This window comes from Lichenostomus cassidix, chromosome 4 (assembly GCF_008360975.1).
Source record: "Lichenostomus cassidix isolate B80296 chromosome 4, HeHo_3.0, whole genome shotgun sequence".
Classification (NCBI taxonomy): Eukaryota; Metazoa; Chordata; class Aves; order Passeriformes; family Meliphagidae; genus Lichenostomus; species Lichenostomus cassidix.
In genome coordinates this window covers 43,406,404-43,420,366 of record NC_139484.1, presented here as the reverse complement: position 1 = coordinate 43,420,366, position 13,963 = coordinate 43,406,404, and the positions used below count along the sequence as shown (strand labels likewise).

Genomic DNA, 13,963 nt, shown 5'->3' with positions numbered 1-13,963 from the left:
ACAGGGAGCAGTGATCCCATGTTACCATGGTTACCAGCACTGCTACCTGCTGAGAAGCCAGGCATCCCAGGGGCATTCCTACAGTCTGACGATGCTACCAGCATCTGCTTTGGAATGGACACGGGTAGCAACTCCCTCATATCACTGATCATGAGAGGAAAGTTAATCCTTTTGCAAATTGGCAAGGTCAGAAAGGAGGTCCCTGACTTACAAATATTGGAATTCTGCACAGCTAAAAATATCACGAAGTTTGGGCAGACCAGGGTGAAGCATATGGGACTGGAGGTCACAAGATTAAAACCTTAGATAAGCCACAAAGCTCTACCAGAAAATACCCTGCTGGCAAGGTGCCCTGAAGGAGCTTTAACAAGGTAGTCTGTGTCCACATCCATCTGCCTTTGCCTAAACACTGCTCCCTAAAATTTCAATGCAAAATGAGGTATTGTGAGCAGCCCAGTGATCCATTTACACTGGTCAACACAGAGCGGTAGTTTCTCAATACATGGGATGTCTCTGCTTTGGCAGCAGAATTAGGGTGCCATATTCCTTTCCCTCTACCCCAACCTCTTTTAGGATTTTTTTCTTGTGTCCTAAGCTAACTTTTGAAACACTGGACTCTGGAGGAAAAAGGCTTCAGCGCTCCTCAGCATGCTCAGACAAAATACTTGGTATTTTGAAGGCCCACTCTAACAGCAAGACAAATAGCTGAGGACAGCAAAGAGCAGGATGACAGTGTGTGAACATCAATAGTCCTGTAAATGATTTCCAAGAAACTTGTCACAGTGAACCAACAGCTTAATGCCTGTCTATGAGCACAGCTCTGCGATGTCAATCTGTGACATGCAGCCATTGCTTCAGAATCTTAAAAAAATCCCAGCCCACATTTTCCAAGATTTGCATGACAAACTCCCTACAGGTACTCAGCAGGTATTCCCTGAGATGTAAGCTGGTCTGACAGCAGAGAATTGGTTGGTTGAACAGTGTGAAGTGAATGCTCATGCTCTCAGCAGGGAAAATGTTTTTGTGGGTTCTACTACATGCAATGGATTGCACAGTGAAAACTCTGCTGAAATGGATGTTCTTGCCTTGATAAGATGGATGGGATGTTTTTGAATGTCCTCTATAAAGCTAGTGCAGGCAGCAGACCACTAATGGAAATTTTAAAAGTCACTGTTATGAAGCAAGCCATCATCAATTCATAATTTCCATAAAGAGGTGCTACTGCTCTGGGGATCTGCACTGATCTTTTGCCCAACTTGTCTTTAAGAGCAGACAGCCCATTGTAATAAAGAATAGTAAACAATTTTTTTAGATGCAAATAGAGGAGCACGTGTTACTTCCTATTTAGAAGTGAATTGAGTACTAGGCAGAAGAATGGTTCTTTCTGTGGTGGGTGTTTAAATCTACAATTTCTTGTCTGTTATTTCAGATAGTCTTGGTCACACACTGTTTTTCTGACTTCCAACAAAAGCTGTCATTTATTCAGTTCTAGAATCTCAAGTCATATGCCCAAGCTTTTACATCAATTAATTTTGGGCAGAGACTTTTTACAAGAGCATGTGGTGACAGGACAAGGGGGAATGGTTTCAAACTGAAAGACAGTAGATTTAAATTAGATATTATGAAGAAATTCTTTATTGTGAGGGTTCTGAGGCACAGGTTGCCCAGAGAAGTTGTGGATGCCCTATTCCTGGAAGTGTTCAAGACCAGGTTGGATGGAGCTCTGAACAACCTGGTTTAGTGAAACATGTCCCTGTGCATGGCAGGGGGATTGGAACTAGATTATTTTAAATGTCCCTTCCAACTCAGGCTATTGTATGATTCTACATAAGTTTAACATTTTTCTTTATAATACTTAAAGATGCTTCTCTAAATGCATAAACACATCACCAATGTCTTTTGGACTTTGTATTTCTGTCTACAAATTGTCCTCTTTTTGTGTATGTGACAGAAAATTGTTCAAAATCAGTATTTTAGAAACTCTTCCTTTTATGCCATCCATTTAATAGTGGCAGCCCCTTGTGTACTGATTCTTTGACTGTCTAGGTCTTCACAGCCTTGGCCTTTTTTATGGTTCACTACTATCAGGATATTTACTCTCAGTTATTATCAGTGGTTTATTTTTAAAAACATCCTCTGTTACCTTCGGGATAGTGATGGGAACCCAATTAACCATGGCTTGGAGTTAAACCTACAGAGAGATTTGGTGTTGCTCTACTTTCATTCTGGTAAGTCTGCAGAAACCTTTTCTTTCTGTTTCACACAGGTACTAGTCAAGCCAACATCAGATCTTTCCTGATATTTGAAAGTATGTGATGCACTTCTTCAGAGACTTCTCCATTCTTTACATGTAGGAGACTTTTTCAAGAAAAGCCAGAACTTTTTCCCTGAATAATGCCACAGCTTGACATATTACTTTAGCTTGATAGAGCCTTACTTGTCGAGGTGAAAACAGAATTTTAAACCAAATTGATTTCCAATTCTAGTGATCCCTGAGCTCCCACATACAGAAACACAACCAAAGTATTCACAAGCACTGCAGGGATGGTTGCATGTGGCGTTGATATTAAAGGCAGAGATATTATCAAACGCACAAAAACCCTTCAAGACTATGTTGTTCACAAAGCTAAAATGCAGAAGTGTAGAATATAAAAACCCTCTAAGTACTGCTTGCTGTGGATTTTTGTTTTGTGTTTGGAATGCCAAGAATCTGAAATACTTCCATCTAGAAAAATGACTGCAACAAATGCCAAAAGTTTTATTACATTTCTGCACCTTCCCTTAAAAAATATCCAAACCATTATAATGACCTTCTTGGCATATTCTGTCAGTTCACATGGTAGCTTTCTGACTTCTGTGTTGCCAGAAGTGCCTAATGCAGCCGTCTTCATACTTCAATCTGTCTGGCTTAATCAAAAATCCTTTTCTGAACATTCTAATTTGTTTTGGTATCCTTCAGAAGTTTAATCAGTGTAGAAACATTTCACAAATTTCCTAGAGCCAGAAGTTTTCCATCTTTGCTGATACTTAACAAGAAGGTATACCATTTGCTCTGTCCAGCAGGCATTCTCTCTGTCTCATTGTCCCTGCACTATGAAAGGCAAATGTGGGGTAATATAGACTGATTATTTTATTCTGAGTGTCCCAGTGTAAGGGTCGATCCAAGAATCGAGTTCTGTCTCAACATTTCTCATCAGAAATTACAGGTGCAGGACTCATGCAGAGAATGCTTTGTACTTACCTAAAGCTGGTGCGGAGCGAATGCTTTGTGCCTGCCTAAGGTGGTACAGAACGAATGCTTTGTGCCTACCCAAAGCTGGTACGGAGCGAATGCTGTGTACCTGCCTAAGGTGGTACAGAACGAAGACTTTGCACCTGCCTGAGTTGATACAGAACAAAGGCCTTGTGCCTGCCAAAGCGGGTATGTGACGAAGGCTTTGCACTCGTTGCCCTGACACCCATTGTGAAAAACCTGCCGACTATGCCTCGGACACTCCTCCCTTGACCCTGCCAAGTGGAGTTTGGCAAATCTCCACAAGAATTAAGGGGGAGCAAAGGCGGCTGGCAAGGAGGGACCAGGTGTATGGACTAAGCATAAAAGACAGCTCAGGAGTGGCTGAACTCCGAAGATCTTCCCCACCGAAAGATCACATCGATCTTTGCAGAGGCCAAGGAATGCCGACTGAATGGGACCCCAGGGACGCCGGACGTCTGTGGACCCGTGGTGGTAGCTATAGCCCCTTTCCTTCCCTTTCCTCCCCATCTTTTCCCAATTTTCTCTCTTTCTCTCTCTATCGCAGGCCGCTTTACCGGCCAAATTAATAAAGTTCCCCCTTGGATTCAAATTTAACTCCCTTGACTTGTTGCATTTTGTGTTTTCTTTTCCTTTTTGCACTCTGAGATCGTAGCTGGTATGAACCATCACGCGTCTGCTTATGAGTGGACCGTGACACCCAGATCACAGAAAATGGACCTTTTGAATACACCAGTCAATCCCCCTGGTAGTTTTCAAGAGACATTTTGCTGGTTTTCCCCTCCATTGTAGAGGGGGTTGGCAGTTTAGCTAAAAAGCTTTGATAAATTAAAGTTTGCTGGCTGCCGCAGGAAAGCCTTTAATTTCCTCTGTCTGCCCTTAAAACTTGGTATATCTCAAGCAAAGAGGAAAATATTACCCTATGAACTAATAATTTAAGGTAAATCTTACACCCCTTTACTATTTACACAATATTAAAGGCAGGCACAAGGTTTTATACATAAATTAAAATATAATCTTCTCTTTGAAAGCATACATTAAAACTGGACATTAATTTTTATAAATATAATGGACAAAGTATAAAGGCTGCATACATAGACTGGAGGGAAGCATGTAAAATGGACTATGAGTAAAAATAACCTAATAATGATGGTTCTACACAAGTATGTCTGCAGCCCGACCTTCTTATCTCAAAAGGATATCCTACTTGTGACAAAACCTCCCTCTGAGAAAAGGTTTATCTATCATGCTGTGACAGATCTGAGCCACTCTGAATTGAGTTATAAATACTTTGTGTTGTTTACAGCATGAATACATTGAGATACCTCAGCTGTCTCTGAAACAGGTGGGATGCACAAATAAATAATTTAAGAAATATAAAAGGACAAATTCAGAATCATTGGCTGAGAGGATTATGGCTCAGCCTCTTTATTATACATTTCTGTAAACCAGAAACCAGAACAATTGCAACTCTACAAAATAGGTTTGAAATAATTCTAGTTCCTATCTCAAGAGAAAGTTGTGTGAGAAGCATGAGTGTGGAGTGTCATTTGCAGAGGCAACAATACATACACTAAGAGAGACAAAAAGTATTTTTTCCATAGGGTATAGAAGATTTGCCTTCTTTGCCACAGTACAGTCTTGAATATTTCCTTCTATTGCAGTGTAAATAAAGGTATTTGAAAAATAAAATAAATATCCACAAGGGAGAGAGGTGGAATAATTTGACTTCAACGCTTATTCTGTGCAAATGATTCTAAATTTCTCCCTTATGGGGACATGCCTAAAAGCAGAAGAACAAATTTGTCTCTGAAAATATGACAGCACAGCTCTGCCATCTGAAGCTTTCTCTCAGACCTCAGGAGTCAATTTCAATGCTATCCAAATCATTCAGTAACATAGAGCCAGGCAACTACTATGTATGTTTTATTCATAAAATGCAAAGTAATACCTTTAAGGCCAAAAAAGGGAGAAAGGAGTAGTGAATCTGAACAGGATATGGAGATTAGCTTTTATAATCGTAACAGTGAATATCCTTAGCTGTAAAAATCAGAGAAGTGCCAAATACAGACAAAAAACTGTTGTGCTGTTGTATCAAGAATCCAGGTACATACACATCTCCTGAGGCGAGACCTAAAGACATCTTAGAACTTCTGGAAAGGTCTCAACCATCCTGAATGAAAACCCAGAATCTTATGTCACCTTTATTTTCCTGAGAGAACATCAGGTTTCCAAAATGAAAATGATAGAGGGACCTTTAGAGAAGAAAGATAGGTCAAATATAGGATTGTTGGGGAAAATAGAGAAGTCTCAATGAACTTACATTTTTTGGACAAAAAGAGAGGGTGAAACAATTAATAAGTAAATTGAAATTGATTAAAATAATGATTTTTTACTAGCGGCCAACATTTAAATAAAATTTGTGACACTAAAATTCAGAAATTAAATAAGGCACACCGAATGGAAACATTTATTAAGAACTTGTGAAATTTGCTAGGTATGGTGATGGCAATGGGGATTTGAAGTCAGGGTGGCTTTTTCCCATAAAGATTATAGCTTACTGAAACAAGAAACAGCTTGAGCAAAATCTAGTCAGATACCCTTCTGCAGACAAGGGCTATTTCTTCTGCCTATGTAAGTGGCAAACATTAAATGGAAATTTCAATTGAAAAATCTAAAGGTAGATTTATTTCTTTATAACACTTGGTAGTAAGCATTTTGTGCAAAGCTTCAGAGAACATAAAAATCAAAAATACTTCATGAAAGACTCTGAAATACCCATTTATTGCATGAAGAGAAAGAATTGTCAAAAAGATATTTACACATATTTATGCTCTCTTTATTAATGTCCTTACTAAGCATATAACTTTTTCCTTAAAAATTATATTTCAGAATTAGGGGAGTAGCGTGTCATAAAAAAGTGACTACTGAAGAGTCTGAGTGAAGTTAAATAGCATATAATTCTTGCACAGCATGTCAGAATTGCATCTGAAATTTCCTCGGGAGATGTAATAGCAGAAGTTAGTTACCAATCTCTGATGACTGTGATTACCGCCTTTGGGAATGCTCAAACATCACAACAGCAGGGACATAATAAGATATGAGATGGAGGGAAAAATCCCAAAAACTATTGGGAATGAGGAAAAAACAGATACCAGTGCAAGTTGACTAAAAAGGGACCAAATCATTATTTGTAGCATGAAAATAAAGGAATTCAATGGAAAAAGTGCGTATTATTAAAAAAAAAAAAAGGTGAACCACAACCTTCACAGACAAAGAGTTCTAAAAGGAATTTTGAGAAATTAGGTAGTGTTAGTGAAGAAATGAGAATGGTTCTTGAGGAAAACATTTATAGGAAAATATAATATTTTTAATAGATTTGAAGATAAAAGTTTAAGGAATAGATTTTTTTCTTTCTTTCGAGGCATAAAAGATTTATCACGAAGCTAAATACTGAAATGAAAAATTAGACAGCTGTGGTGTTTTTTCTATAATGTACATCCTGAATGTCTTCACAGTTAGGCTAAAGAAAGGTAATGCTAAATAATGACAGGAAAAGGCAAACAGTAAACAGAACATTCATGACAAGAAATTCCATTTCCCCAAATCTGAGTTATCAACTATATATTAGCAAAGAGATGAGTAGGTAAAAGCTTTAACTCTATAAAAAAGGGAAAGTCTGAGGTAAAACTGGAGTTTGAGGGATCACTAATAAAGAGGTTATTGTCAAAGCTTTCACAGAAGATAATGTAAACAGTAGGAAAAGACTGCTATCCCATTTAAAAAAGTTTCAGTGCTACTCACCATCAGGCAATGCTCATGACGGATTCATATCATCAAAACGTGAATATTGCTGCAGAACTTGAACCTCACACATTTGGATGCAGAGCTAATTTGTATTTGCACTGAGTATTTACACTGTATTGACTGTGGTGGAAAGTCAAATACAGAGTCACAATGGGCAAGATCAACGCTCAGACCCTCTGCTCTGCACAGTGTTAGATGCACCACTGTAATCCCTCCCTGGCAGTGCCAAGGATGTACAAGGCAGACAAACTTTGATCATGACTGGCATTGCATCCAGCATATTTTTACTGTAGTTGAATCTGACCTTAAAAAACCAACCCTTTTTTTCAATAGACTATCCTGTTCAGAGTTATCAGTTCAGGCTGAAAAGGCTATTAAAACATAATAAGAGTTTCTAGCTACTGGGAATTGAAGATACTCAGTCTTGTCAGATATCACACACTCTTTTGCCTAAGGCCCTGAGTGACAGGTTGATTTCATTGATGTATCTTGAAGTCCCATTACAGCTAAGAATGTCAAACTGCAGCCAGCTCTGTACACAGCTGTTAACTCTCTTTATTCGGTTCTGTTAACATAAAACTGAAAGGTTTTTCCTATGACATAATAATTAGTATGTAGAATCTGAATATTTCATGTGCTTGTCATTGTTAAGATAAAACACAATGAGAGCAAAGCAAACTGTCTAAGAAAAATGATGCTCCAGCTGAAGACTTTCCATGTGCTGAGGAAACTTATAATAAGTATAAAGAACAATCTGTAAAATTTTACTCAAGGTAGAAATAATGAGAAGAACAAATTTAAGACAAAGAATTGACAGTACACCCTTTTGACTACCTGGAGTCTGATACATCACTGACAGATTTTTGAAGTATATAATGTATATGTGTGTGTATATATATATACATACACATGCACACACACAAATACTTATACATGCACACCCATCTATACTCCATGTGTTGGTGCAATGTCTATGAATTCTGATGTAAGCATGTGTGTTTAGCCCATTTTTTATCAATTCAATATTTTGGTACTTATTAAAAATAGGAAATTTTTGAAAAGCCAACATAATTAAACTCATCCTTAAAGAGAAAAATTTGTTTGCATTGTTCCACCTAAACCATGGAATTTCCTGTAAATTAACAGCTCGTACTTCCTGGATGACAGACCCATCTACTACATGTAAACTTGTCTTCTGCTCAGAATTTAAGCAAAACTCATGCAGAATATGGGCTTTGTCAATGACTCCCCCAAGGCCTCCCTCCTAGCCTTGTTAAATATTGAAAATCTTTGTAAAAAAATGACATTTGAATAATTTTGAAAGTTTTTCATACCTCCACAATACTAAATTACTGGTATCTAAAGTACTATACATGCTTGGTTTGCATCATAAACTTCAACAGATGCAAAAGGTGTCCTTTTCTTTGAGATCTTGCTTTGGTGCATCCAATTTATTTGTGTATAAAGTAACTTTGCATAACTAATTCTAATAAAACACCATGGAGTAATCTGGAGCATTGTGTGACAGTTTACAGTTACAGAGGACTTCCTGCCTTTTATGATGAACAGCACAAAGAGGTCTATGACTTAATAAGACTTCAACTGTATTAACTTAGATCATGAGAATTCACACAGTGCCGGCCATGACCCCAGAACCAATCTCTCTATTCATTTGAAAGGCCTTTTATCAGTCTTCAGTAGCTTGCTTCTAAAAATCCACCACTATTTTTTACTTCCTTAGTAGCTGACGAGTTCTATACATATATTTTTTATTTATTTTAAGAGATTGTTCCAATCTGTCTCTGGGAATCAGAAAATCAGACTCTGCATGGCATGAGATCTACCCAGGACACTTATCAGAAGCAGCTGCAAACTTACTCTGTCTACCATGGGTTTCAAAATCAATTTTCCCCACATTACTCTGGTATGAAATATCATAATTCAATTATTTCTTAATTCAGACTGTTTTAACCTCATCAGCTAAAAGTGATTCGATATTTTCTCTTCCAAAACTTTTACTAAAGGAATTTTACAGGGAAAAAAAAAGTCCTAGATCTATTTTATTTTTTCTTCCACTCATTAAGCTAGTAGAAATAAATTAACCAAAACAGTTTACACGCGGTGAAGAGAAATAATGTCTGAAAGCTCCTCCTGGATGCTGAGAACTGTAAGAGAGGTAGTGAAGAGTTTGAGAGCTGCTCATCTAACTTCCCAGTCCACTACTGGTATTTTGTTTTGTAGCAGCTTCTATGAATGGAACTCCTTCCTTATTAAGTTAGTAGAGGTTAATGCTGTAGACCCTTTCTTTTAAAGATGGAGTTCTGCTATAGAAAGAAGAAATCAACAAAACCTAGTCTGAGTTTATGAACTGTTTGTGTTAGTCCCAAGTGAAGCCACTGATTTGGAAAAAAAAAACAATAGGGAGAGGAGGAAAAATAGGAGAGGGGGCAAAAAGGCAGACTAGTGTTGGGTAAGTCATTGTATGTTTCCTAATCATACTTCCAGGAAATGATTGGTAATTAAGTTTTCAGGAAAATCAAGAATCTGAATGAAGACATATGAGAAAAATACATGAGTTTACCCTCTTACAAATCTCAAAGATGGTAATAATTTTACTGTTTTCTCCCTGCTTTTCACTAGCTTCCTTCAAACTTGTACTCTAGAAAAAGGTTAAATTCTACCAGCCTTTTTTTTTTTTTTTTAACAGTCAACGCTTTGTATAACTTTGAAGGGTCTTTGTTTCCTTGGGTATAAGAAACAATTTTAAAGTATATAAAAAAGTAAGCCTTGATGCTAATTTTTTTTCTTTTTCTCTCTTTTTGTCCCCTTTCTTTCCTCTCTCCATCCCTCACTCTGAATAATGCCATGCAAAGGACTTGGGAAATGAGAGCCTGTCAACCACAGCCATGCTGCAAAGGTCTTTGCAGGAATGATACCTTTATATAAAAACCCACACAGGTAGCAGCCGTGCAGAGTCTGCAGATTCCTAGAACTATCACCTAATTATTTGTTAGCCCAATACTAGTGGAATTACAGATCAAGGTTGGGAAAGTTCCCATTCTCTGTATAAAGACTTCTTGCCAAGGCTGTTGTCTCCACCCACTGTAGTGTATTTTTGACAAGTGGACACTAGTTCATCAAGGTCAATGATTCATTTTACACAGTCCAGTAAACAGCAAACTTAATGAAAATTTTTGGCTGATAGCTCCTTATAGCTGGCACAACAAACAGCTGACTAAAGTATTCCAATGTTCAGTGAACAATGATAACAGTGTCTATTAAGGGTATGCAGCTATGCCAAATACAATCATATATAATCAGCTGCACCAAAACCCCTGTCGACACATTGCAGAATATCATCAGTCAGATGATGCATCTGCTACAAGTGGCAGCTGTTGTGCTCTGGAGTGTAGACAATTAGGCATGAATATACTCCTTGGGCTATTTGCAGCACTCAAGCATGATATTAACTGACACCTGTTAAGCTGTAATCCCTACGTTTTTTATATCTACCCATGATAATTATTGAAAATACAATTTGAGATATCTAAAGACACAAGATTTCATAAATAACAGTGAGCGTAACAGCAATACTTCATGTATTTTTGGACTTTAGGAAAAGCTCTTTAAATAGTTCACAAATGGTCAGGCTTAAAATTATAAACCTTTTACCAAATTTATAAATGCCAAGTACCAAATGTATTGACATGAAATTTACTATGTGCTGCAGTGTAATTTTTTATATCCAATTACTGAAGTAGTAATGAGTAATATTGTAAGAAGAAGAATTAACTGTGTGAACAGGAGAATGAGAGAAAAAATCCCTGTATGTAAGGTTACAAAGAAACTGAGCATAAATCATTTCCTTTGGCTTCAATATTTACACATGCAGTGACCTGAGATTTTTATAGTATTTTCCTTTATTTGACTAGCTCTGGATTTTTCTTCATATTACTAGATTATTTTCATATCACTAGATAATTTTGATTATCATTCTGACTTTCTCTGGATGACAAATTTTTCTTGTAGTGAGAAAATAATCCAGAGGTTTGTCAAATTGTTGCATATGTCTACAAGAAATATGGACTGCTGCAGATGGCCTTAAAATCAGCAACCACACACAGTTATTAAAAAAAAGTTCCCTAATTAATTCTCCTCTACCTAGAAAAATGTTGTGCCCAGGAAAAACAGGAATAATCATGAAAGCATCTGAATGCCAGGGGTTTTCACATTGTATTTAAATTCTTAAACTCAAAGTTTTTTTAATTATTGATTTAAAACAAAAAACAACAATGGTTCTCATACAAAGGATAAAGCAGACATGGATAAAGCACACATACTTACACACCCTTAAAAATCATGACAAAAGGTTCTGTCCAGGTTTTGCTCCCTCTCCTTCTGATAATCTTTCTTGCCAAGTGTGAAAAAGAAAGAAGACATTTTGTATAAAATCTTATTGCATCGGATATTAAAAATATGGCTCTCAAGAGACTGTAACTATAGCTTAAATATTTTTTCCATGCAGAAAACACTAAACAATGTATTGCTGATTATTACTATTATTATTATCAATGATAACTGATGATTATTCAGCTGTCTGGAGAGCTCTAAGGCTGAGAAGGCATTGGCCACAGTGCACCACTAGTAGACAATTCTCTTCCCTCCAGTGGTACTTACCATGCTGCTTCACACATCAGACTGATGGCATGAAGTGTGACAGGATGCAGAACATGACAACCACCTCAGAAGTCAGCAGTGAAGACAACCCAAAAGCAAGGATTGGGGTTTGTTCAGGAGCTAGAGCCAAACCTACTTGGGAAGACAGAAGCCTAGCAGAAGGAAGAAGCCACCAGCTGCAACAGCTTGAAGCAGTGATTACAAAGCAAACACCCAGCAGGCCCAGGTGGAGTCTTAGATGCTTTTTTAAAATTCCATTTTCCCTCAGCAAAAAAAACCCCTCATTTTGTCCTAACTTGCTGAACATCCAGAGAGCAACATAATTTATCTGCCAGATGAATATGTGGGAGAATTTTTATTGCAATAAACATTTTAGGAAAATGAGGATAAGCAAACTAAAATTACTAGGAAAAAAAGTATTACTAGCAAAGGAGGAACTATGACCAGAAGTTATTCAGAAGTTATTTCACTGAACAATAAAACTGAACAACAGTCAACCAAAACTAAAAGTGCTGCTTCAGTGGTATGTTTTTAATACAGGCTTGGAAAATGAGAGCTAAAGGTCCCAGCAATGGTCTAAGAAAAGATTTTTCTTGCTTTCTAGCATAACTTCATTGATGTGCTTTGGGAAGGGTGGTTACAGGTCTCTGTAATCTTAGAAGTGTGCATGACCCTTGCTGTCACAAGAGGAGAATAATGCCAGAGGAACACATGTACTCTTTGCAGCAGCACTTGGAGAATTAAAGGTTTAAAACCCCTCAGTTGTCCTATTAAGACTGCACTTTAATAGAAATGACGCCAGTCTGCTGGCACTGAAAATTAAAAGGGTGGTAAAGGAGTATTTATTCTAGGAGCTAGGTGAAAGCTTACAGGCACATAGGAGCACTTGGTTCAGAATATGGAGTCCCCTGAGAGGATATGGTTAATATTCAGTGTGTCTCTGAAAGGCCAGGAAGGAATAAATATTGCAATCACAATAAATAGGGTGCACAAACCAGATGCTAGCCAGGCTATCTGACTGGCATGTGCAATGTCAAACACAGAATCACAGAATAACACGCAAATAATCAAGCCAGAAATAAAGACTTCTGAGATCATCAAGTCCAACCTATGCCCCAACACCACCATGGCATCTAGACCATGGCACTAAGTGCCACATCCACTTTTTCCCTTAAAAACCTCAAGGGATGGTGACTCTACCACTTCCTTGGGCAGCTCATCCCAATATCTATTTACCATTTCTGTGAAAAAAATCACCGTTTCCATGGAATCAAAGTAGAGCAAATGCAAAACTTATTTTCTGTGCAAGAACTGCAAGCCTAATGCAGAGGGTGTTGATGGTACTGAGGATATTCCACACTCAATGCATTCTGTGTAGCAGATAGGTGTAGCAGAAGGGCTAAATCACTAGAGAATATAGAGGAGACGCACAGAGAGAATGCAGAAAAACTACTAGACCAAATAAATTAGGTGTAAGTTAGTGACCAGGACTGAGCGGGATTTATCTGAGTCCTGGAGTATTATAAGAAACTGAAGAGAAAATGGGGTCTCTTGAAGGCTGAAGGGGATATGTTTACCTTTTATGGTGGTGGATAAGGTGGTTGCAGAGCTATTATTCACCCAGTTATGGGATGTTCAGACTTGACATTTGAAACCATTTCTTTATGAAAAGGGTGGTCAAACATAGAGAGGTGGTTTATGCCTCAAGCCTGTCAGTTTTTAAGAGGCATTTGGACAATGCCCTCAATGACACACTTCAACTTTTCGTTCAGCCATGAAGTGGTCAAGGGGTTGGACTAGATGATCTCTGTAGGTCCCTTCCAAGTGAAACAGTCTGTTGTGTTATATTCTGAATCCCACAACACCAGAATGGTGGGCAGTCAGTGGAATTACTTGAAGGTGTGGTTAAATTAGGTGAAAGAATGTTCTTACTTGAGCAGCAAGAGAACTTGCTGCCACAAGAAGCAACTGTCAACAGTTTTAAAAAAGGATTGCAGAAACCCATGCACAACAGCTTCATAAGCCAATACCAAAGGTACAAGGCAGGGAATATAACTGTGGACACTTGGGGAATCTCTGGGGAAGGGACTGGGTAAATTGACCAGACACCTGTGCTGTCCTTAAATACCATCCCCTGCTGCTGCTCCAGTCTGACCTAGACCTGGACATTGGCTGGGCTAATGCACTGGTGGGGTGTGTTCTCCAGAGTCCACAGAAGTCCAAGGG

At 38.0% G+C, this 13,963-nt stretch overlaps 1 long non-coding RNA gene across 2 annotated transcripts; it reads left to right on the top strand.

Annotated features, from left to right (window-relative positions):
• The first annotated feature begins 8,686 nt into the window (after positions 1 to 8,686).
• LOC146438342 (uncharacterized) lies at positions 8,687 to 12,011 on the top strand. Of its 2 annotated transcripts, XR_014852063.1 has the most exons (4): positions 8,687 to 8,984; positions 9,566 to 9,663; positions 9,934 to 10,018; positions 11,586 to 12,011. It is a non-coding gene; the product is annotated as an uncharacterized LOC146438342 (long non-coding RNA). The 2 variants fall into 2 exon arrangements; XR_014852064.1 differs by lacking the exon at positions 9,566 to 9,663.
• The last annotated feature ends 1,952 nt before the right edge of the window (positions 12,012 to 13,963 follow it).